Below are 22,901 nucleotides of genomic sequence, written 5' to 3' on the forward strand. Positions count from 1 at the left end.
CAGTAGTTGTGGCACGCGGGCTCAGTAGTTGTGACTCACAGGTTCTAGAGCACAACAGGCTCAGTAGTTGTGGGGCACAGGCTTAGTTGCTCCACGGCATGTGGGATCTTCTCGGACAAGGGCTCGAACCCGTGTCCCCTGCATTGGCAGGCGGATTCTTAACCCCTGTGCCACCAGGTAAGTCCCAGATTATACTTTTTAAGTCTCAAAATACGGAAAATTTTGGCTTAGGGCGTTTTGGGGTAATTGACAAAGTACCAGGATTAACCTACTTTATTAAACCTTTGGAACATTAAGTATAGAATTAAAATTTTTAGGGATACAATGACACTTGAATAATATATTTGAAATTTATATAAGATATTGTTGACTTGTAGAAAAGAAAATGTTGGGAGTTGAATAGATAAATTAAAGGCAGAAGATGTTGGTTTCAATTCTAGGTTCATTCATGATAACATGAAACCTCAACACAGGTAAAAAACTTGATTCTTGATTCCCACAAGAGTTGAAGATGTTTTGTGCCTCTGACTCTTATCATCTTACTGCACATCAGTGTGTCTCTGAGTTTTTGCTTCTATGATCAACTCTTTTTCCAAGCATTTCACATTTAAACTTCCTGAGAGAAGATTGTTTGGGTTCTTCAGTCTGTTCAGTATTCAGTGTTCCTCTAGGTCTCAAAACAGGTCACTTCAGAGGTCACGGATTACCCAACTGCTGTTCCAGTTAGTGGTGGAGTCAAGTGATGCAAAACATGCATGGAGGATTCCAGTGCACACAGTTTCTATGGAAAGTGCAGGAAATGGTAGTTGGGGAGGGGGCAACTGGGATGGGGTGGGGGGAAGGCAGCCAGGAAAGAGCTCATTATCAAGCACTGTCAGTGACTAGAGTTTAATCCCATGGGGAAAACCGGGAACATGGCATAAAAGACATGTCCCAGTATTATCCCAACGAATTGTTATCTCAGTTATTGTTTGAAGGCTGCTCAGAGGGAAGTAGAGGAGGGGTGTTCATTTTTCCATGCTCCAATGTTTGCACCCTCTGGCCAAGAGATGAGGTTGAACTCAGCAGTTAAAAGTGCTGCAGCTCACTGAAGTGGTGAGGCCTGAGGGATCTGTGCGGGGCACCACAGTATTCACTGCGCTGAGTACATGTGTGTAAGAAATCACTCAGAGCCTCTGTCCCCTAGAAAGGCTTTTCGTGTGTAGGCTTCATGGCTTGTCCTATACCATTTTTATTAGAGTAGTAATTCAATTTAAATTTTAATTTTAAATTCAATTTAATATAGGTGGTACTAGATTTTTGTGTTTGATTTTTTTAGACAACCTTTATGTATACATGCTTAAATGCCTACAACCTTTCTTTATACTGAATTTAGAGTTTCGTACATTAGCTGATAAGTATTAAGCTTTTCTGTGGGTATACTGGGCGCTAATCAATAGTTCAGTTTTGGCAGCTTTGCCATTTTTGTCAATTAGTTGAATCGGGCAGTTAGTTGACTATTTTATTTTCATTTTTGCCCCAATTTTAATGAAACACCGAAGTGCTGGTATTAATCACGGGACCTCTCATGTACGTAATAAAATAGAGACAAAGATGTAAACCATAAAACATGTCCCCCAAATGGAAATCTTTGGTCATATTTGAACTTAAACTATATTTTAAATTTCAAGAACAAAATTAACAAGAACAAAGCACAAGATTATGATTCCAGGTAAGGTGAGATTAGGATTTTGATATTTTTTGATTTCTGAGAATGAGCACTCTTTAAAAAATGTGTCTATTGTTTGATCTTCACTTTTCAACTTTTGTGCATGTTGTTTCAGTAATGCACAGAAACAGACACTGGAGACTGCATAGTAAAACTTCTTTATGAAAAAGTAGAAATAATTGAAAATGTCATCTTACTGAAGGTAAAATTGAGCCCTGGTAGAGATGGAGTGTCTGACCAAGAGACCATGCACTTGGAACCATCTCTCAGGATCTGACTTCTGCTAGTCCCTCCAAGTCATAAGGTCAGGCAGGCCTCAGAGCCATGCAACATGAGATGACAGTGATACATCTGGGGCCGAACACAAGCAGGACCAGAGCGCACAAATGGGCTGTGTGAGCAGAAGCCCAGACCCCATGTCTGGACAAGTACCTCAGCTCATACGTATGGCCATACGGGAATTTGCTACAACCAGCTGATGGAAGACGAAATAACCTGAACTTGACTTATGGATGGATCTACCCGATTTGTGGGTACAAACCATGAACTCGGGAGTGACTTTGAAAGACTATTATGCAGCTAATCCTTCCAGTAAGCCAGCTCCTTGTGGGTGATGCAGGATATGATACAAACAGTGGATCCCATAGCCTTAGAAGATTGACAAATTCTCTGCTGTGAAATGGACTCTTGGTCTGCGTGGGACCCTGTGCTGGCGGACCAAACGTTTGATTATCCTACAGATGGCGTTTCTGGTTGGGGTCCTAGAGGTAGGAAAGGCAAACCCATACCTAGAGTGTGTGTCTGCTTGTGGTAGGACAAATCTCTGGTCCTTCGGGGATGGGAGGGCCATGTAGTCAATGACTGATAGTGGGCCAAGTCATTTTGTCAACTCGTTTGGTTAGTGTCTCTTCTCTGGTGGATGGTCTCTGGTGGGTGCTGTTATTTGATACATAGATCTCCACATTTTGGGCCCACTCCCATGTCTATCCACATGCCTCTACCTTAGACTGCATTGTACTTAAATCTTTCAAATTTTCATTTTCAAGGTCTCTGACCATTTGACCATATTTTGGCCTCTGGCCAAAAAACTAGGCTTTTTGTCACTGTCTGAATCATATATATTCTAATCTTGGGTCACTTCGTCTTCTACCCAAAGTGGACATAACCACGTGCTAGGAGCATTTATATATATTCACATGCCCATGTTTTCATTTTTTGTGAGTAAACATTTAGATGTTGAATTGCTGGATCATATGGTAAGTGTATGTTTCGCTCTATAAGAAACTGCCAAAGGGTTTGCAAAGTGGCTGTAGCGTTTTGCATTCCTGCCAGGAAAATAGGAGAATTACATGTTGGTGCTTCAGTTCTTTCAGTCTTCAATTTCAGCCATTTTAATTTGGATGTGTCACAGCATCTCACTCTAGTTCTAATTTGCATTTCCCTTGGAACTAATGATGTTGACTATTCGCGTGCTTGATGGTCATTTATATATCTGCTTTTGTGAAGTGGCTAATCAAATCTTCTGCTCATTTTTTTTTTTTTTTTTTTTTTTGCGCTACGCGGGTCTCTCACTGTTGTGGCCTCTCCCATTGCGGAGCACAGGCTCCGGACGCGCAGGCTCAGCGGCCATGGCTCACGGGCCCAGCCGCTCCGCGGCATGTGGGATCTTCCCGGACCGGGGCACGAACCCACGTCCCCCGAATTGGCAGGCGGACTCTCAACCACTGCGCCACCAGGGAAGCCCTTTCTGCTCATTTTTAAAAAATTGATTACTTTTAAAATTATTATCGAGAAATAAGATTTCTTTATATATTTTCTTTATATATTTTGGATTCAAGAAATATTTTCTCCCAGCCTGTGACTTGCCTTTTCATTTCTTAATGGTATCTCTTGAAAAGTTAAAGTTCTAAGTTTAATGAAGTTCAGTTTATCAAGTTTTTCTTTTGTGTTTAATGGTTTTTGTGTCCTAGCTAAGAAATGTTTGCCTACCAAAATATTGCAAAGATTCTCCTTATGTTTTCATCTAAAAGTTTTATAATTTTAGCTTTAATTTTTAGGTCTACAGTCCACTTAGAGATTTTTTTGTGTGTGTATATATAGTGTGAAGGAAATATTATGATTGAATTTTGTTTACATGAATATCCAGTTCTAGCATCATTTTTGAAAAGGCTTTGCTTTTCACATTGAGTAACCTTGGCAAGTTTGTCAAAAATCAATTTACTATATAGGTGTGGGTCTATTTCTAGCCTCTCAGTTCTGTTGCATTATTTATACCTTTCTTCTTATGCCAATACCACACTGTCTTTTACTTTATAGTAAGACTTAATTACTTTAGCTTTATCATAAGTATTGAGATCAGATATATAAGTTCTCCAACTCTGTTCTATTTAAAAATTGTTCTATCTTTTCTAGATCTTTGCAATTTCTATACAGAACACTTGCTGGTATTTTGATTCACATTGCACTGAATCTGTAGATCAATTTGAGTAGAAATGACATCCTAACCATACTGAGTCTTTCAATATAGAAACATAGTATATCTCTCCATTTATATAGATATCTTTAATTTCTTTATGCGTTTTTCAGTGCACAGACATTACACCTATTTTAGTTAGTGCATTTCTAGGTGATTCATGTTTTTGGATGCTATTGTAAATGGAATCGTTCTTTTAATTTCATTTTCTAATTGCTTATTGGTTGTGTATTGATATACATTTGATTTTTATATATTTGCTTTGCATTTAGCAACCTTGCTAAATTCACTTATTAGTTTTAGTCTTCACTTCATAGAATTTTTAGGATTATGCCGTTTTATTTCCCCCCTTTCAATCTTTACTTATCTATGTATCTATGTATCTACCTACCTATCTATCTATCATCTATACATTTGTTTGTCTGCCTTATGGCACTGTCTAGGACCTCCACTATAATGTTGAAAAGAAGTAGTTTGAGCAAACATCCTTTTTTGATTCCTGATCATAAAGGAAAAGCAATCAGCCTTTTACTATTTAATAAGGTGTTATCTGATATTCTTGTGGATATCCTTTAACAGGATAAGGAAATTTCATTTAAAAAAATCTTTATTGAGATAGAATTCATATACCATAAAATGTATAGGTGCAACACTTACCTCAATGTAAGTTTGGAACATTTTCATTACCCCCGAAGAAATGTACCCATTAGCAGTCCCTGGGCATTCTTCTGTTCCCTCACCCCTTTGAATGGCAACCACTAACTTACTTTCTATCTCTGTAAATTTGCCTGTCCTGGACATTTCACATGAATGGAAACATGCAATATGTGTGGTCTTTTGTGTGATTTCTTTCATTTAGCATGTTTTTGAGGTTCATTTAAGTTGTAGCATATAATAGTACTTCACTCCTTTTTATTGCTGAAAAATGATAATAATAATATTCCCTTATGATACATTTATTTATTCACTCATTAGTGGATTGTTTCCACTTTTTGGCTATCATGAACATACATGTACCCGTTTTTATGTGGACATATGTTTTCATATGTTCTCTTGGGTATATACCTAGTAGAACTGCTACGTAATATGGTAAACTTACTTTAAACATTTGAAGAACTGTGAGACTGCTTTCCAAAGAGGCTGAAACGTTTTAAATTTCTACCAGCAATGTATGAGGGTTACAATTTCTCCACATCCTGGCCAGCTCTTGTTATTATCTGTCTTTTTGATTATAGACATTCTAGTGGGTATGAAGTGGTATCTCATTGTAGTTTTGATTTGCATTTCCCTGATGACATTTGTAGTGTGATAGCCTAAAGACAAATAGAACAGCAAAGAAAATGTAAATTTAACTCAGTGGTTTTACTGTTAATAGTAATATTATTATTATAATTTTGAAACTGTTATATGTATAGTAGAGTAAAGAAAATAAGACAATTTGTTAATGTTTTTAGGAAGCAAGATTTTTAATGTAAACAATAGGAGATAGAAATCGAAAATTAAAGCAGTTAAAGGAAAAAGAGCTCTGACATTTAAATCTGAATTGGACAAAAACTCCTGATTTTATATTAAACTTTACCCATTGAATTTGTCTAGAATCAACAGCACCCCAGTAGTAACAGGTATACTTAACATCTTCATCTTGGTTTCTAAATACCTTGGAGATTAAAGCAATCATCTCCTTGGACAAATAGCTGATTCTTAGTCATGTGACATTCAAAGTATGAAGTGAGCCTAGGATGTCTTTTTTTTTTTGCGGTACACAGGCCTCTCACTGTTGTGGCCTCTCCCATTGCAGAGCACAGGCTCCGGACGCGCAGGCTCAGCGGCCATGGCTCACGGGCATAGCCGCTCCGCGACATGTGGGATCTTCCCAGACCGGGGCACGGACCCGTGTCCCCTGCATCGGCAGGCGGACTCTCAACCACTGCGCCACCAGGGAAGACCCTCAGATGGCTTGTAGTCATAAAAAGCAAGAGGAAATGCTCAAAGCCCAATGGGCTTGTGACAAAAGTATGTAAGGGCCAGATTGAAGATTCTTCCATTGGCCAAATTTTGGACAATTTTAGCATTAAAAAGAATATCAACTGTAACTGGTTATTAATTCATCATGAGAGAGAGGAGAGAGCACAGGTCTCATTTGTCACATTGAAGGTGACTTTTACATTAAATCCTCACTCTGAATATCTGAAATTAAAGGGAAAGAATTACCATTTACCATATCTTTTTAGAAGATGATAAGGGGAAGAGTGTCAGCTAATAAACGTAGAAGGAATGAGAGAATTCGAATTATTGCTAATTGCTAAGGGAAAAATAAAACTGCTTTTACATAAAGGAATCTGATTGTCAACACTTAACCAAATCAACTTACCATAATTACCGTCCTTTCCAGCAGGAGGATCCATTCCAGGATAGTGTGTTACATAGCTGTCATGTCTATCTAGTCTCCTTCAACCTGAAGCACCTTCTCTATCTATCCTTGAGTTCCATGCCTTTGACATTTGTGAAGATTACAGGGCATTTCTTTTTTAGAATGTGCCTCAATTTGGGTTTGTCCAATTTTTTTTTATGATAAGACCCAGTTTATGCATCTTTCGTAGGAACATCACAGAAGAGATGCAGTGTTCTCACTGCATATTCTCAGCTGATACACCAAGTCCATTTGTACCATTACTCATGAGGTTAAGTAATTTTGAGTACTTAATTAAGAGGTGACTGCTAGATATGTCTATTATTAAGTTACTTTTCTTTCCTTTGTAATTAGTAAATATATTGTGAGGAGACACTTTTGAGAGCAGGTAAATATTCCATTTTTTCATTCTACTTTCACCTACTGTTTTAGCACCCATTGATATTTCTTACCTGAATTATTGCTCTGATGGTTGCCAAATGATTTCATTTATTTTACATTTATTTTTTGACTTTCTAGGGTAAGAAAGCTTTTTCTCTTCTCCCTATTTATTTATTAACTTATTTATGTCAGCGTGGATTGAGGGACTCTTATTTTATTCAATAACTTGTATCTTTATTTATTTTGATGCTCAAATTGTCCGAGATTTGGATATTAGACGCTCCTTCAAGCTGCATTCTGTGTCCTTTTGACATGTCCCATCACTCTTTGAATATTTTGTTACTTTCTGGCAAAGCAGTGTAGCCTAGGCTCACCTTGTACATTTCCTGCCCTGAAATTAGCCATTTCTCCAAGTCCTGGCTCCTGTTAGTGGAAAATGTGATTTGGAAATCAGGATTTGTGTGCAAAGTATGCTCATAGTTATTGGGGTATTACTGCTCCCAGACATTCTTAGTAGGAGCAGCAGGAGATAAAGGGACAAATCTTTATACATGCGTATGTTCCTGAGTTCACATAACTCCAATTTTAATTCAATACCACAGGATTCATTCTACTTTCATTTTTTCCATATTTGTATTCCCTCTGTCCATCAGTGAGTACCCTGTCTCCTATTATCCTTAGAGTATTTATTTATTTGTCCAGTCACTTGTATGAAGCTAATTTCTTGATCCTGCCAGGCTGTCTATGCTGTCCCATTACAGCACTGTCCTTGAGAGAGACATAGGTACCAGCTGGCACTGAAATGTCCCCCTTCCTGTTCTGCTACTGTTCTCATTATTACCAGTTGACACTGGGCTTCCCTTGATGTCCCACTCCAACCCTCTGCTCATACAGGCTGTCATTATCCATCTTGTTTCTTACAGTAATGGAAATAATTATAATGATTCTTCATTATGTATGATGCTAGATTTTGGTTATGTATATACATGTATGTATGCAATATGTGCATATACATATATGTGAATATATGAATATATGTGAGTTTTAAAATATATATGTTTGTATGTATATGAGTAAAATCATATATATACAATCACATATATGTATATCATAATCATACATGTATATATAATACATATATAACCATATATGTATAAATGTATATATAATCATATATACAATATAATCATGTTATATATAATATATGTATATAATCATATATATGTATAATCATATATGTACATAATATAATCATGTATATATGTATATGTGTGTGTGTATATAATTTTTAAACCAAGGAAGGACATTCAACTTTGCAAAATAGCTTCTCACCATTTATTGAGATGATTAAATAGGATTTCTCCTTTAACCCATTAACCTACAAATGTGATAATAATATCTTGATAGATATTCCAGTTTTGTACTATCCCTTCATCCAAAGAAGGAACCCTATTTTATCACTGTGGGTTAATCTATTAATTTTCTTATACTTTTTGGAATTACTGCACTGTTTATAAATTATATATTGTTCTGTAGTTTCCTTTCTTGCACTTTATTTGTTAGATTCAATGTCAGTGTTATTCTTCCCCCACTCAGGGCCCACTTAGGATTGAAATAATGTATCCCTAGATGTTTTGAATGAAGTTATTAGTGAGATTGATGGAACCTGGTGCTTTTGTGAGGGGTTAATCTTTGATAACCTTCTCAATTTCTTTACTGGTAATTGGCCTGCTTGTTTTTTTTTTTTTTTTTTTTTTTTTTGCGGTACGTGGGTCTCTCACTGTTGTGGCCTCTCCCGTTGCGGAGCACAGGCTCCGGACGCGCAGGCTCAGCGGCCATGGCTCACAGGCCTAGCAGCTCCGCGGCATGTGGGATCTTCCCGGACCGGGGCACAAACCCGCGTCCCCTGCATCGGCAGGTGGACTCTCAACCACTGCGCCACCAGGGAAGCCCGGCCTGCTTGTTTTAAAAAATCTTTTCTTGGGTCAGTTTTGGTAATTTATATTTCTTTAGAGACTGATTTATTTTATCTAGATTTTCATGTATATTTGCATACTTTTGTGCAAAGCATTTTCTTATAATTATTTTGGTTTCCTTTTAACTCAGTCTAACTACCAATTTTACGTGTTTATGCTTTTCTTACACATCCTTTAAAAAATGAGACAAGCTACCATTTTATCCATTTTGTTGATATTTTCAAGTGACTAATTCTTATGTTTATTCTCTTAATATTTTTTCTTTCAATATCATTCATATATGATTTTGTGTTTGATTTCTTTTTTTCTGCTTTTCTCACATTTATTTTCTTACTCTTTTTTCTTACCTCTTGCTTTAAATATGAACTCATTTCTTTTCTTTTTTTCTTGTTTATAATTTGGTTAAGGCTCTGAATTCTTCCTCAAAGTATTGCTTTTAGCCATAATACTTGGATTCTGATGTATAGTGTTTACATTAATATTATTTTCTAAATATCCTTCAATTTCATTTTCTATTGCCTTTAAGTCAACTTTTTAAAAAGTCCTAATTTTTAGGCAGTTGGGGATTTTATTTTCTATTAAAATTCAATTCTACATTCTTTGCACTGTAATTTGAAAATATAATCTCTACTATTTTTAGTTGTTGCAATATATTGAGAGTATTTTGTGGTCCAACATAAACTACATTTTTGTGAATATACTTTGGGTACTTAAAGATGGAGTATTCTTTGCTTTTAAGGTGAAGAGTGTAATATACTTTACAGAGATTAAAATTTTTGAGGGACTATGAATTACAGAATTTGACCTTATATCTTTACATTTTACTGTTTACTTGATCTGCCATGGGTCAAGAGAATGAGTGAATTTTTCTTGTTACTTCTGTATTTCTCTCTATTTTTCCTTGATCTTATGCCGTATTTCCTTTAAGAATTTTTCATGCCAGGATATTTGACATTAATGATTCACAATAGATCTTCATTTAGATTGACACTTTTATCATTATAAAATGAACTTATTTGTCTTATCTAATGCTTTTCTCTGTGAATTCAACATGGTTTGATATTAATAATGTAATTACTGTTTTAGTAATTGCCTAATATGTGTGCCCAGTATTTAATCTTTAAATATATCTCTTGCATGCAACAAATAGTTGTTTAGTTTTCTAAACTAAACATATCTGAGAATTTTTTTCTTTCAATAGGTGGCTTTCTCCTATTTACATATATTGTTATGTAGGTATGTTTGGTCTTAGTTCTCTTGTTTTTTATAATTTCTGCTATTACTTTATTTTCTAGGTTGCTAAATTATCTATACTTTTAAAATTAAACATGTATGTGTATTTTCCTTCTGATAGTTCAGCAGGTTTATAATGTGTTTTAAGCCCTTTAGTGGTGACTCTACAACCTTTAATATATACTTAAGCTTCCATTTTTGGATTTGTCAACTTTTGACACTACCCATTGCCTCCCGACTATGAATAAGAAAACTAGTTTAAGTCCACTACCACACACCTTTCATCCAGTTCCTAATTTAAATTAATTAGATAATTTTCTTTAATTTTTCTTTATACCTATAATTTACATGATTATATAAATTGGTTTCTTTTTGAACATCAGATTTATTGAGGTATCATTTACATACAGCAAAATTTACCCTTTTTAAATGTATAGTTCTATGAGTTTTGACAAATGTATACAGTAATATAAACCACCACGACAATCAATACGTAGTAGAATATTTCCATCACACCATATTTCCATCACGTCATAAAGTTCCCCTGTAGACCTTTGTAATACACCCCCTACTCCATCCCGAGTCTGGTAACCACTGATCGGATTTTTATCCCTATGGTTTTGCTTTTCAGGAATGTCACATAAATTGAGTAATCCATTATGTAATCTTTAGTGTCTGCCTTCTTTCACTGAGCACAATAATGTTGAGATTCATCCACATTGTTGCATGTGTTAGTAGTTTCTTCTTTCATGTTGCCAAGTATGGATATGTCACAATATGTTTATCCATTCCTAGGTCAATAGACATTTGGGTTGTTTCTAGTTTTTAGGGATTATGAATAAAGCTGCTTTAAACATTTGCACACAGGCATTTGTGTGGACATATGTTTTCATTTCCCTTCGATAAATACCTAGTAGTGAATTGCTGAGTATATGTTTAACCTTATAAGAAACTGTCAAACTGTTGTCCAAAGCGACTATATTGTTTTACATTTCCAACAGAAACATGTGAGGATCCAATTGATTTGTTTCATTGTCAACACTTGGTATTGTCACTTTTTAAAATTTTAGCTATTCTAATAGGTGTGTAATGGTGTATTATTGAGGCTTTAATTTGAATTTTCCCAATGGCTAATAATATTAAACATATGTTCACATATTTGTTTGCCATTTGAATCTTTCTTTGGTAGTGTTTGTTCAAATTTTCTCATTAAAAAAATTGGTTTTTTTTCTTATTATTGCATTTTGAAAGTCTTTGTATATTCTGGGTACTAGTCTGTATTGTTTTTTATTTTATGGCTTGACTTTGGTGTGTTATTTAAGAAATATTTGCTAGCCTGATGTCACAAAGATTTTTCTTCCCTAAAAGTTTTATAGTGTCAAAGAAAAATAATAGCTGGAGAGTAGTTAAAAAGGTAAAACCAGATTTCATTCAGGACTATTGCAGGAGGGGAAGAGAGACCTCAGAATAGAACTGGGTTCAATTCTGAAATGCAGCATGGGCAATTGGGAATTTATAGCCAAGGAGCAAGGGTGAGGGTAGTGGGTAGAAAATTACTAAGAGGAAATGTCAGAGGTAAGAGGGAGTCTAGCTAAACTGATCTAACAGAATTCTTGCTGAAGACAGCTAGGATGATCACACCTCACCGAGGGGATGGTGGAGGATAAGGAACTTGATCAGACATGGTAGGTAATTGGATATTGATAGTGGGGGCTTGTGATTAGGCTGACATAGATTACTAAAACTGAATATTATAAGGAGCGCACAAATGGGCTTAGGATAAGGTGCCTGACTAAAGTTTGGTCAAGCAAAGAATCTGTGTCAATAATTTTAGGTTTACATTTAGGTCAAAGTTTCATTTCAAGTTAATTTTTGTATATTGTATGAGGTATGGCCCCAACCTTACCGAATTTTTTCTTTTATGGTTCGTGCCTTTTGTGTGGTAAGAAATATTTGTTAGCCAAAGCTCCAAAGATTTTCTCATATTTTTTCTAGAAGGTTTATGGTTTTATTTTTTAAAATAAATTTATTTATTTATTTGTTTATTTATTTTTGACTGCGTTCAGTCTTCGTTGCTGTCGTTGCAGCGTGAGGGCTTCTCCTTGCGGTGGCTTCTTTTGCTGCGGAGCATGGGCTCTAGGTGCGCAGGCTTCGGTAGTTGCAGCACGTGAGCTCAGTAGTTATGGCTTGCGGACTCTAGAGTGCAGGCTCAGTAATTGTGGCGCATGGGCTTAGTTGCTCTGCAGCATGTGGGATCTTTCTAGACCAGGGTGTGAACCCCTGTCTCATGCATTGGCAGGCAGATTCTTAACCACTGGGAAGTCCCTACAAGGTTTATTCTTAACCACAGGGAAGTCCCTACAAGGTTTATGGTTTTAAGTTTTACATTTAGGTCTATGATTCATTTTGAAATAATTATTGTATATGATTGGAGATATGGATCAAGGCTCGTTTTTTAAAACCTATGGATGCCCAATTGTCCAGCACCATTTGTTGAAAAGTCTATCCTTTCTCTGTTGAATTACCTTGGCAGGTTTGCCAAAATTTCACCATAGATACATGGCTCTAATTCTGGACTTTTGATTCTGTTCTATTATCTGTATATGTATACTCTTGCCAATATCATCCTTTCTTACAATAACTTCATAATAAGTCTTGAAATCAGATAGTATGAGTCCTTCAACCTTGTGTTTCTTTTTTGAAGTCATTTTGGCTATTCTAGGACCTTTGATTTTTTCATATAAATTTTAGAATAAACCAGTTGTTATCTACAAAAATGTCTTCAGGGGTTTTTATTGGGAATTGCATTGAATCTACAGATGAATTTAAATAGAAATGACATCTTAATGGTACTGAATCTGCTGACCCATGAACATAGAATATCTAACCATTTATTATGTCTTTGAATTCCTTCATCAATGTTTCGCAGTTTTTTGCCGATTATGGGGAGGGGGTATTGTAGACTGAAAATAAAAACAGCTTCACATCTTCCTTTCCAATCTGTATGCTTCATAATTTCTTTCCCTTGCTTTATTGCTCTGGTTAGAACATTCAACACCATATTGCACAGGAGTGGTGAAAGCAGACTTCCTTCTTTTGTTCTCAATCTTAGGGGGAAGACATTCCATCTTTCATCACTATTAACTGTAATCTTCACTGGTTTTCAAACAGTATAATTGACCATGCACTCTTTCCATGAAAGCTGATTACATCTCTACCCAGCAACTTGTAGACTGAGTAATATTATCATTTCTATATTGCCTTGGTTCATAACATTTACATTTCATTTTGTAACTTCTTTGTTTAGTCTTAGACCTAAATTTGAGTCAACTTAAAGAGCACAGCCAATACTTTCACAACATTTTCTCTATTTATCTCTTGTTTAGTGAAGTTCTTCTCGAAATTTTATTTAAGAAGATTCAGATGAACTATATTCTTAAATTCTTTCATGTTGGAAAATAGCTGCTGTTCTTATACCTGAATGAAGGTTTGCCTGGCTATTTTGCTAGTCTTTGTAGCAATTCCTCCATTGTTTTCTAGAGTTGAGCACTGCTGTAGAGAAATCCAAAGCTATCCTTTAAAAATTTTTTAACCCTTCTAGGTAATTTTGCTATTATTATTACCATCGGGGCTCACAAGACTATCTTTCTTTTAATTAAAAAATTTAATTAATTAATTAATTTATTTTTGGCTGTGTTGGGTCTTCGTTGTTGTGCGCGGGCTTTCTCTAGTTGCAGCGAGCGGGGGCTACTCTTTGTTGCGGTGCGTGGGCTTCTCATTGTGGTGGCTTCTCTTGTTGCGGAGCACGGGCTCTAGGCATGTGGGCTTCAGTAGTTGTGGCTCGCGGGCTCTAGAGAGCAGGCTCAGTAGTTGTGGCGCACGGGCTTCGTTGATCCGCAGCATGTGGGATCTTCCGGGACCAGGGACTGAACCTGTGTCCCCTGCATTGGCAGGTAGATTCTTATCCACTGCACCACCAGGGAAGCCCGAGAATATCTTTTTAATAATTTAAGTATAAATCGTTTGCTCATTGCCTGGAACTTAATCATTCAGTAAATCTTAGCTTTCTGCTTTGACTTCGTGTTGCATGAAGACCATTGTTTTCTTCTAAGCTCATTTATTTAATGGAGAACTTTTTTGCTCATTCTATGGTAAAAATTTGTGTGTGTTCTTCATCTGTTTTTTGTTAGCTTCTTTACTTGAATTATTTTTGTACAGATTTTGCATAGATTCTAAGCTGATTCTGTTTTTGAAAATTACTGATTTCTAAATGAGGAGAATTCTTCCTGAATAAATTATTTTTTGAGGAGAAATGTGAGGGAAGAGCCAGGGGACTAAGCTGAGGTAGCAATAATTTGAGAAATCTTAGAATCTTCGGCAACTCTTTCCTCAGCACACTGACCTATGGGCATTAATTATCTCTAGTTTAGTGTGATTTCTCCCTGGCTCACAGTCCTGTATGACACAGGACATGTGCTGTGTGTGTGTGTGTGTGTGTGTGTGTGTGTGTGTGTGCTATTTCCTTTTCCTCCATATCCATGACTCTATTTTAAGCATTGTTAACTGTACATTTTTCGCCTCCTTATTTTCTGTATTGGTTTTCTTTTCTTTCAGCTGCTCACTTTCCATGTCTTTCTACAGTCTAATCAGTCGTCTTTGTTTTGTTCCTTTCCTTCTCATTGGTTTCACAGTTCTGTTTCTGATTATTACTCATCTTTGAAGGAGGACAGTCTGGTCATAACTAGGTTTGGCCTCAATAATTTGGAAGAAAGGGACCCAGAGGGTGAGTAGAAGCAGCAGGCAGTTTCAACCTAGGGGACTAAGCTGAGGAAACAGTACACTGAGAAGTCTTCAAGTTCGTGGAACCTCTGAGAGCCTCAGAAAACTTTCTAGCACTCTCTGTGAAGGGCCCTGCCTGTGAACGTGTCTCTTCCCAGTGTCTTCAGCATTTTCTGGACCCTCCTTGGGTGAGCAGGGTGACTTTCTTCTTAATAACGACAAAGGTTTTTTGTGTGTAATGGTTATGAGCATGAATTCAGGGGACATGCTGCTCAGGTTTGAATTCAGTCTCTGCCACTTACGAGCTGTGGCCCTGGACAAGTCACGTACCTGCTCGGTGCCCCAGTGTCCTCACTTGTAACACAGGGATGGTGATAATAATAGTACCTACCTCATAGGCCTATCAGGATTATGCGGGTTAAAATTTGTAAGACACATTGAACTGTCCCTGGCAAGTATAAGAACTAAGTGCTTATAAAAATAAATAAAAGTGTGTTGTGATCACCTGCTACAAAATCCCATTGCTCATTATCATTATTCTCTATCCAATCACACAGGCAGACTTCTTGTATAAATGTCATGTCTTGGTGTTTCTCACTCAGCTCCACAGCCCCTACTGTTAGCAATATTCCTGGGCAAACTCCAAGAATTTGCTGTTCTAGCCAAGGGATCACTGATGGAGCCCTTCAGAGCCACCTTCTGCTTTGGGGGACTTGGTCTACTGCACAAGATCTGTCAGTTTGATGTCTTTTCTCCCAGCGCCTTTCAATTTGGTCCAGAGTCTGCTGTCTTCTGGCAGCTGGTTTTCATAGTTTGTGGTCTGAGGCTGTGATTATTTTCTAGCTTCACTGGAGATGAAGTTTTTGTCCCTGTTTTTATCATTCTTCTTATTGTTGAGGTTGGTTTCAGGGAGGAAAGCAAGGGTAAAAATGTCTTTATTAGGTCATCTAGAGCTAGCAGTTGAGTCAATTTGACTTAAATTTATTTTATTAAATCAAAATTTAAATCACTTTTCAGAGGGGACTTCCCTGATGCTCCAGTGCTAAAGAATCTGCCTACCAATGCAGGGGACATGGGTTCGATCCCTGGTTGGAGAACTAAAATCCCACATGCTGTGGGACAACTAAGCCCACGCACCACAACTACTGAGCTCGTGCACCTCAACTAGAGAGCCTGCGTGTCACAAACTACAGAGCACACATGCCCTGGAGGCCACACACCACAACTAGAGAGAAGCCCCCGAGCCACAAGAGCCCACACCCTGCAACAAAAGATCCCGTATGCCTCAGTGAAGATCCCGCATGCTGCAACTAAGAACGGATGCAACCAAAAATTTAAAAAATAAAAAAAAATCTTAAAAAAAATAAATCACTTTTCAGAAACCACAAAACTGTGTATTTATTTTCTGTAAATTAAGGACTTGTTCATTACAACTCACAGAGACATGTTTCATTTTAAGTTTATATATTTTACAGCAGCAATTAAAAGTCTTTTATTAAATTAATATAATCACCTAGTTATAAATCAAGTAAGAAAAGTTTAAGTAAAAACCCCTCTGGCTCTTGCACTGTTGGTGGGAATGTAAATTGATACAGCCACTATGGAAAACAGCATGGAAGTTCCTTAATAAACTAAAAATAGAACTACCATACAACCCAGCAATCCCACTACTGGGCATATACCCTGAGAAAACCATGATTCAAAAACAGTCATGTACCACAATGTTCATTACAGCACTATTTACAATAGCCCAGACATGGAAGCAACCTAAGCGTCCATCGACAGATGAATGGATAAAGAAGATGTGGCACATATATACAATGGAATATTACTCAGCCATAAAAAGAAACAAAACTGAGTTATTTGTAGTGAGGTGGATGGACTTAGAGTCTGTCACACAGGGTGAAGTCAGAAAGAGAAGAACAAATACCGTATGCTAACGCATATATATGGAAGCTAAAAAAAAAAATGGTTCTGAAGAACCTAGGGGCAGGATAGGAATAAAGACACAGACATAGAGAATGGACTTGAGGACACAGGGAGGGGGAAGGGTAAGCTAGGACAAAGTGAGAGAGTGGCGTGGACATATATACACTACCAAATGTAAAACAGATAGCTAGTGGGAAGCAGCCGCATAGCACAGGGAGCTCAGCTCAGTGCTTTGTGACCACATAGAGGGGTGGGATAGGGAGGGTGGGAGGGAGATGCAAGAAGGAGGGGATATATGTATACATACAGCTGATTCACTTTGTTATACAGCAGAAACTAACACACCATTGTAAAGCAATTATACTCCAATAAAGATATTTAAAAATATATATATATCAGACACACACACACACACAAACCCCCAGAAACCCCTCTGCCCCTTTCCCAAGTTTCTTCACTCCCACTTCCCAAGAGCAATCATTTTACTTGTTTCTTTTTTGGGATCTTCTGGCAGTTAGCTTGGTATATTTAAATCATGAGCAATGTATATACACACACACACACACACACACACACACACACACACACACACACACACACACATTTTCTGATTATGTACTGCAATGCATAAAAAAACCAAATAACAAATTGGCACGTTAAGACGTGTGTTCCACAGACTGCTTTCACAATTCCTCTGGTAGAACTGCACTGTCTGAATTTTACATGCAACTTCATTAACCAAGTCTCAAATACAGACTCCTTATGGTTTGCTGTCAAAGTAGGTTTTCCTTTCACCATAGAACTGATTCACTGTCTTTCAGGTAATTGGGGACAATATTTTCCTGAAGCCTACCAGAGCAGTCTGTTCAAAAGCTTTCTCTTTGTTTCTCTGAAATTTCTCTATATGTTCAAGTCAGACATCACTTCCCTACCAGATTTACTCAGAGTTTTCCTGAAAACACTTTAATTCATTCTTAGTTTTCTTTTTTTCTAGTTGGTCCTTTGATTAGTCTTTTGGTAGTTTTACCTAATACAATTGCAAAACAGTTTATCCACAACTCCAAGTTAAAAAGTTATAAAAAGCACAAGTTGTTTTTGATGTTGTTGTTCTTTTTGTAACTCATTTGGTTGCAAAATCTGACCTAAAATGATTTGAGGGAATATTTTTTCCCTCAAGTGTTTAGTTATGAGGTATCCCATACCCCATTGGAGTTATTACACAATTTTATATATACATATGTACACATATAGATACACTATTACCTTTCTAAAATCTGGAATATTCTGAATCCTGAAACATTTCTGGCCCTGAAAACTTTGAATAAGGGCCTGTTGACCTGTATTATAAAGGTAGAATATTCTTAGTATTGGAATTCTCAGCTTAATTAAGTAGGTGAACTCTGTTTACTAAATACCATTTTAAGCCAACAGTGCTGTTTATATTTGTATCTCTTAGTGTCCAATCAGTTAAAAGAAACTATGCTAGTTATTTTAACAGAGAAAATTTAATCTAGGACCTTAGCTGAATGGTTGCAAAAAGCAAAAGGAAGACACTGCATTGAGGCAGAGGTAGTAATGTTAGGAAGAGCTACCACTCTGGGGCTGGAAGAACAAAGAGAAGAGTCTGGAATTATTAGCACTCAGAAAATTGGATAGAGACTCTGAGGGGTTGAAATTCAAGTCTGAAGAAGTGGCACTACTTGTCTGGAGCTGGTATGTTTGAGGGGGTATAATGAGGCTGGTTCTGGAAGCGCCAGAACATGACAGATAGAACCACCTGCTGCTGACAGGAAGAAGGGCAACTGTTGGGGCAACACGGAGAGGAAGGGCAAGCAAACAGGAGGAAATAAGTCCTTTCTTCCTCCTTTAGCTTTCCTGTTTCCCTCTAGTGCCCTCTATTAATAGAACCTACCAAAGAGCCAGCTGGCAAAGGAGAATACAGCTTGCAGATTTTTATCAACAGGATTCCAAAGCAGAGTATAGAAGGGTGGGTTTGGAGCTGAGAAGTGAGAGCTGAAAAGTGGGCACAGTCCAAATTCTGGGCTATTCAGCAACCATTTAAAACCTTCTAAACATATTTGAATGTCCATACAACAACAATAACAAATATATGCAACTACCCCTATACAAAAGAAGTCGTTTTGACTTTCTCCTCAAAAGGGAGAGATATAAAGTCACAATAGCCAAATTAAATAATATCCTAACATATTTAATATTTATTATGGGGAATATCAAGGTATCCATCTCTAGCTGATATTGATTACTCCTTAAATTAATTCCCAGTCCCATACTAATATTCTAAAGCTAATCACTGTCAATAATCTTTTCAAAATAAAGAGGAGAAAGGAAAAAAGAAATTTGTTAATATGTGCAAGTATATATATTATAATACACAATATATTATATAATAAATAATACAAAAGATAATAAAATAATGTACAATAATAGATCATGTAAAATATTATATATTTATTTATATTCATGTAACAAGCAAGGAAGAAAATACACATGGTTTTTATAGTCCTTGTTTCACAAGTGCTATTATAACTTCCTTTTCCTACTAAACATTTCATGTTTTCTTTGCTCTCAGACAGTACTTCGACTGTCCCAAGTTCTTTACTTGGTGGGGTAAACAAATCTTCATTCTTAAAGTGTCTGAATCTTTAATGGTCAAGCTTTTCTTCATTGTTACAGTTTTCCAAAAACTTTTCCTATTGCAAATGGAAATACAAGGAGGCACCTGAAAGAATATCTGGGTTCCATACATTGTCCTTCCATCCCCATTGTGTAGCACCAACTTAACTTCCTCTTGGTAATTAGAATCAATCACTCCAGTCAATAAGTGACCTTTTTCTTTGGCTGTTGATACAGTAGCGTGAGGAACTCAAAATGGCCATGTAGTATTCTCAGACTTCCAATTCAGTGGAATCATTGTTGTGTCCCTTGGTGGAGGCATTCCTCTAAGACCTCCAAAAGTGCAGAATTCAAAATTGGGAGAATAGGAATCAAATAATCTCTGAGCAGCTATAATATTGAAAGAAGCCACTCCCACTTATACCCCTTGATGATTCTTGGACCCATCTGATCTGGCTCTGGGAGAAACAGCAACCATATTGGTCACTGAAGCAAAGCTTATACTGTAGCCGGTAAAGGAGAAATGAAATATTTCAGGAACTGATGTGGTAACTAAATCTTCAGCACATCATTCTACTGTTCTATCAGACCAGCCATTTCTGGGTGATGGGGTTATATCCCACTAGATCACCAGCAACACAAAGTTATGTTTATTAGCTTGTTTCTTCAAGGGTGAATACACACATTAGGAACCATGGGATGTGTCACGATTGGTAAATCAAGGAAATTTTATAGGGTCTAGGGAGCTGTAGTTAGCCACAGAATGGTCTTGTCAGGGGCTGGTCAGAATTTGTAAAGCAGTCAACTTGTTGGGACAGTCAGTGGTCATGTCTTTAACACAGGAGTCCATGCAGTTACCATGGCATCAGTTCATCAGTGGTCTTATCTTGGAACATAGGATTCTAAATGAGCTGTGTTAAACAGTATGAGTTTAGATTGCTTGTCTTACATATTTAAAAAAAAACTTTAATTTATTTTTTGGCTGCACTGGTCCTTCGTTTCTGCAAGCAGGCTTTCTCTAGTTGCGGCGAGTGGGGCTACTCTTCGTTGCGGTGCGTATGCTTCTCATTGTGGTGGCTTCTCTTGTTGCAGAGCACAGGCTCTAGGCACCTGGGCTTCAGTAGTTGTGGCGTGTGGGCTCAGTAGTTGTGGCTCACAGGCTCTAGAGCTCAGGCTCAGTAGTTGTGGTGCATGGGCTTATTTGCTCTGCAGCATGTGGGATCTTCCCAGACCAGGGATCGAACCCGTGTCCCCTGCATTGGCAGGTGGATTCTTAACCACTGCGCCACCAAGGAAGTCCCAGTCTTACATGTTATAGTCTAGGATAGTTTATCTGTTTTGTGAGTCCTGGTACAGTTTTTCAAATCATGGTCTCTGCTTCAAATTTCAGAAACTTCCTCACAGCTACCATCTGGGCTTTTATTCTTTTTTTTTTTCTTTCCACTTCATTAGACTCCCTTTCTGAAAGATGGACTGTTATCTTCTGGGGATGTGATTAGTCCAGATCTGCACTGTTCATTGAGAGGTTATTATCATATATTGCGTTTTCAATGGTAGTTGTTTTCATCTCTTTAATCACCAGGCCTCCTTGTTCTCTTTGTTGGATGATCACTTGTTGAATTGCGTGCATGACAGCAGCTGTACAGCAACAATTAAGAATCTGGAGATCATACCTTTGGCATCTGCAACACAGACAAATATTTATAAAATGATTATTACTAAAGTTTGCATGCTACTTCAAAACCAAAATACTAGTCTTACAAATCTGAGCCATGAAGGCGTGTCTCATAACCTATTTGGATCTTCCTTAAATAATCAAGTGGCATTTCCCCTTAATTTGCATACAGATCACTCAACTTTGCCAGTGTCTGAATAATCAGTCCTGTATCTAGTGACCATGATGGATGAGGACCTTAGGAGTACTGTGATTAAAGGGCAGAGATGACTGTGAACTATTTAGAGGCTTAAACCAACTAAGAAAGAAGAAGATAACTAAGAGTTAAAGGCAAAAATATGCAAAGAAGTGAGAGGCAACCAGAGACTTTTGGTGTCTGGAGGCTTTTGCTCGGGTGATGTTGGGTGAAACGAGTTTATGAGTCTTTTCTTCTAAAGTCCAAGAAACAGAGCAGTTTGCACTGCAGACTGGACTTGTTGCAGAGCCTGTTCTTAGCCTGAACCCGTTCAAACTTTGTAGCCTTACAAGTTATTTGGTAAATGGATCAGAGATGCACCCACAAATGTGGTATGTATTTTCCTCTGATTCCAGAGATTCCAGGTTTGGAACTGAGAGACAAAAGCTTAAAAACCAGCACAGTATTTAACCTTCTTGAACCTTACTGCTTTTAGATAGAGAAGAGAGCTGGACTTTTAATATATCAAGATCATTAAGTCTGTTGTCTTTTAGTTCCATTATAATAAGGATGTTAAAAATAATTGCTCTCAGCATATGTTGACTTTATGAAGTCCTTTATATGCATCATGTCATTTAATGTTGACCAGACTATAAGGAAGTATAATTAGGAAAATTTTCAGGTTTATCCTTAAAGATCCTTGACTGTCTTTGGAGACACAGATCCATAATTTATAAACTAGCATCTTCGCTGAAACTCAATGAGAACTTCAAGACTTCCTCAAGGCTGGTCTGAAACTACTTACATCAGAATCACCTCAAGAGGGACTTCCCTGGTGGCACAGTGGTTAAGAATCTGCTTGCCAAGGCAGGGGACACGGGTTCGAGCCCTGGTCTGGGAAGATCCCACATGCCGCGGAGCAACTAAGCCCGTGTGCCACAACTACTGAGCCTGTGCTCTAGAGCCCACGAGTCACAACTGCTGAAGCCCACGTGCCTAGAGCCCATGCTCCACAGCAAGAGAGGCCACCTCAGTGGGAAGCCCATGGACCGCAATGAAGAGTGGCTCTGCTCGCCCCAACTAGAGAAAGCCCGCGTGCAGCAACGAAGACCCAACGCAGCCAAAAATAAATTAATGGGACCTGGAATCTTCAATACATCAAGCTTCCTAGGTGATTCTTATGCATATTAAAATTTGAGGGCCAATGTTCTCCTTGCATTCCTTAATTTCAGATTTCCATTGGGTATGTTAATTTTTCAAAAAAGAAATTTCCTAAATAATCTAATGCAGTGCTTAAGGAATTCTATAATATAAAGTTCTTAATAAAATCTTTGACCTTTTGCATTTATTAATAACATCTTAATAAAACAGCTGTATGAGTAGGTATGTAATATGCTATCTGATAGTCTAGCTCATCTGTGAGGCTTAGGTTCCTAAAAACACCATGGAAGGAAAATTCATAGGCAAGAAATTTTAGAACTTAAAGGAATAAAGAAGTTGGAGATTAAAGTCCTATATGAAACTATTC

Source organism: Stenella coeruleoalba (genome assembly GCF_951394435.1).
Source record: "Stenella coeruleoalba genome assembly, chromosome: 6".
Classification (NCBI taxonomy): domain Eukaryota; kingdom Metazoa; phylum Chordata; class Mammalia; order Artiodactyla; family Delphinidae; genus Stenella; species Stenella coeruleoalba.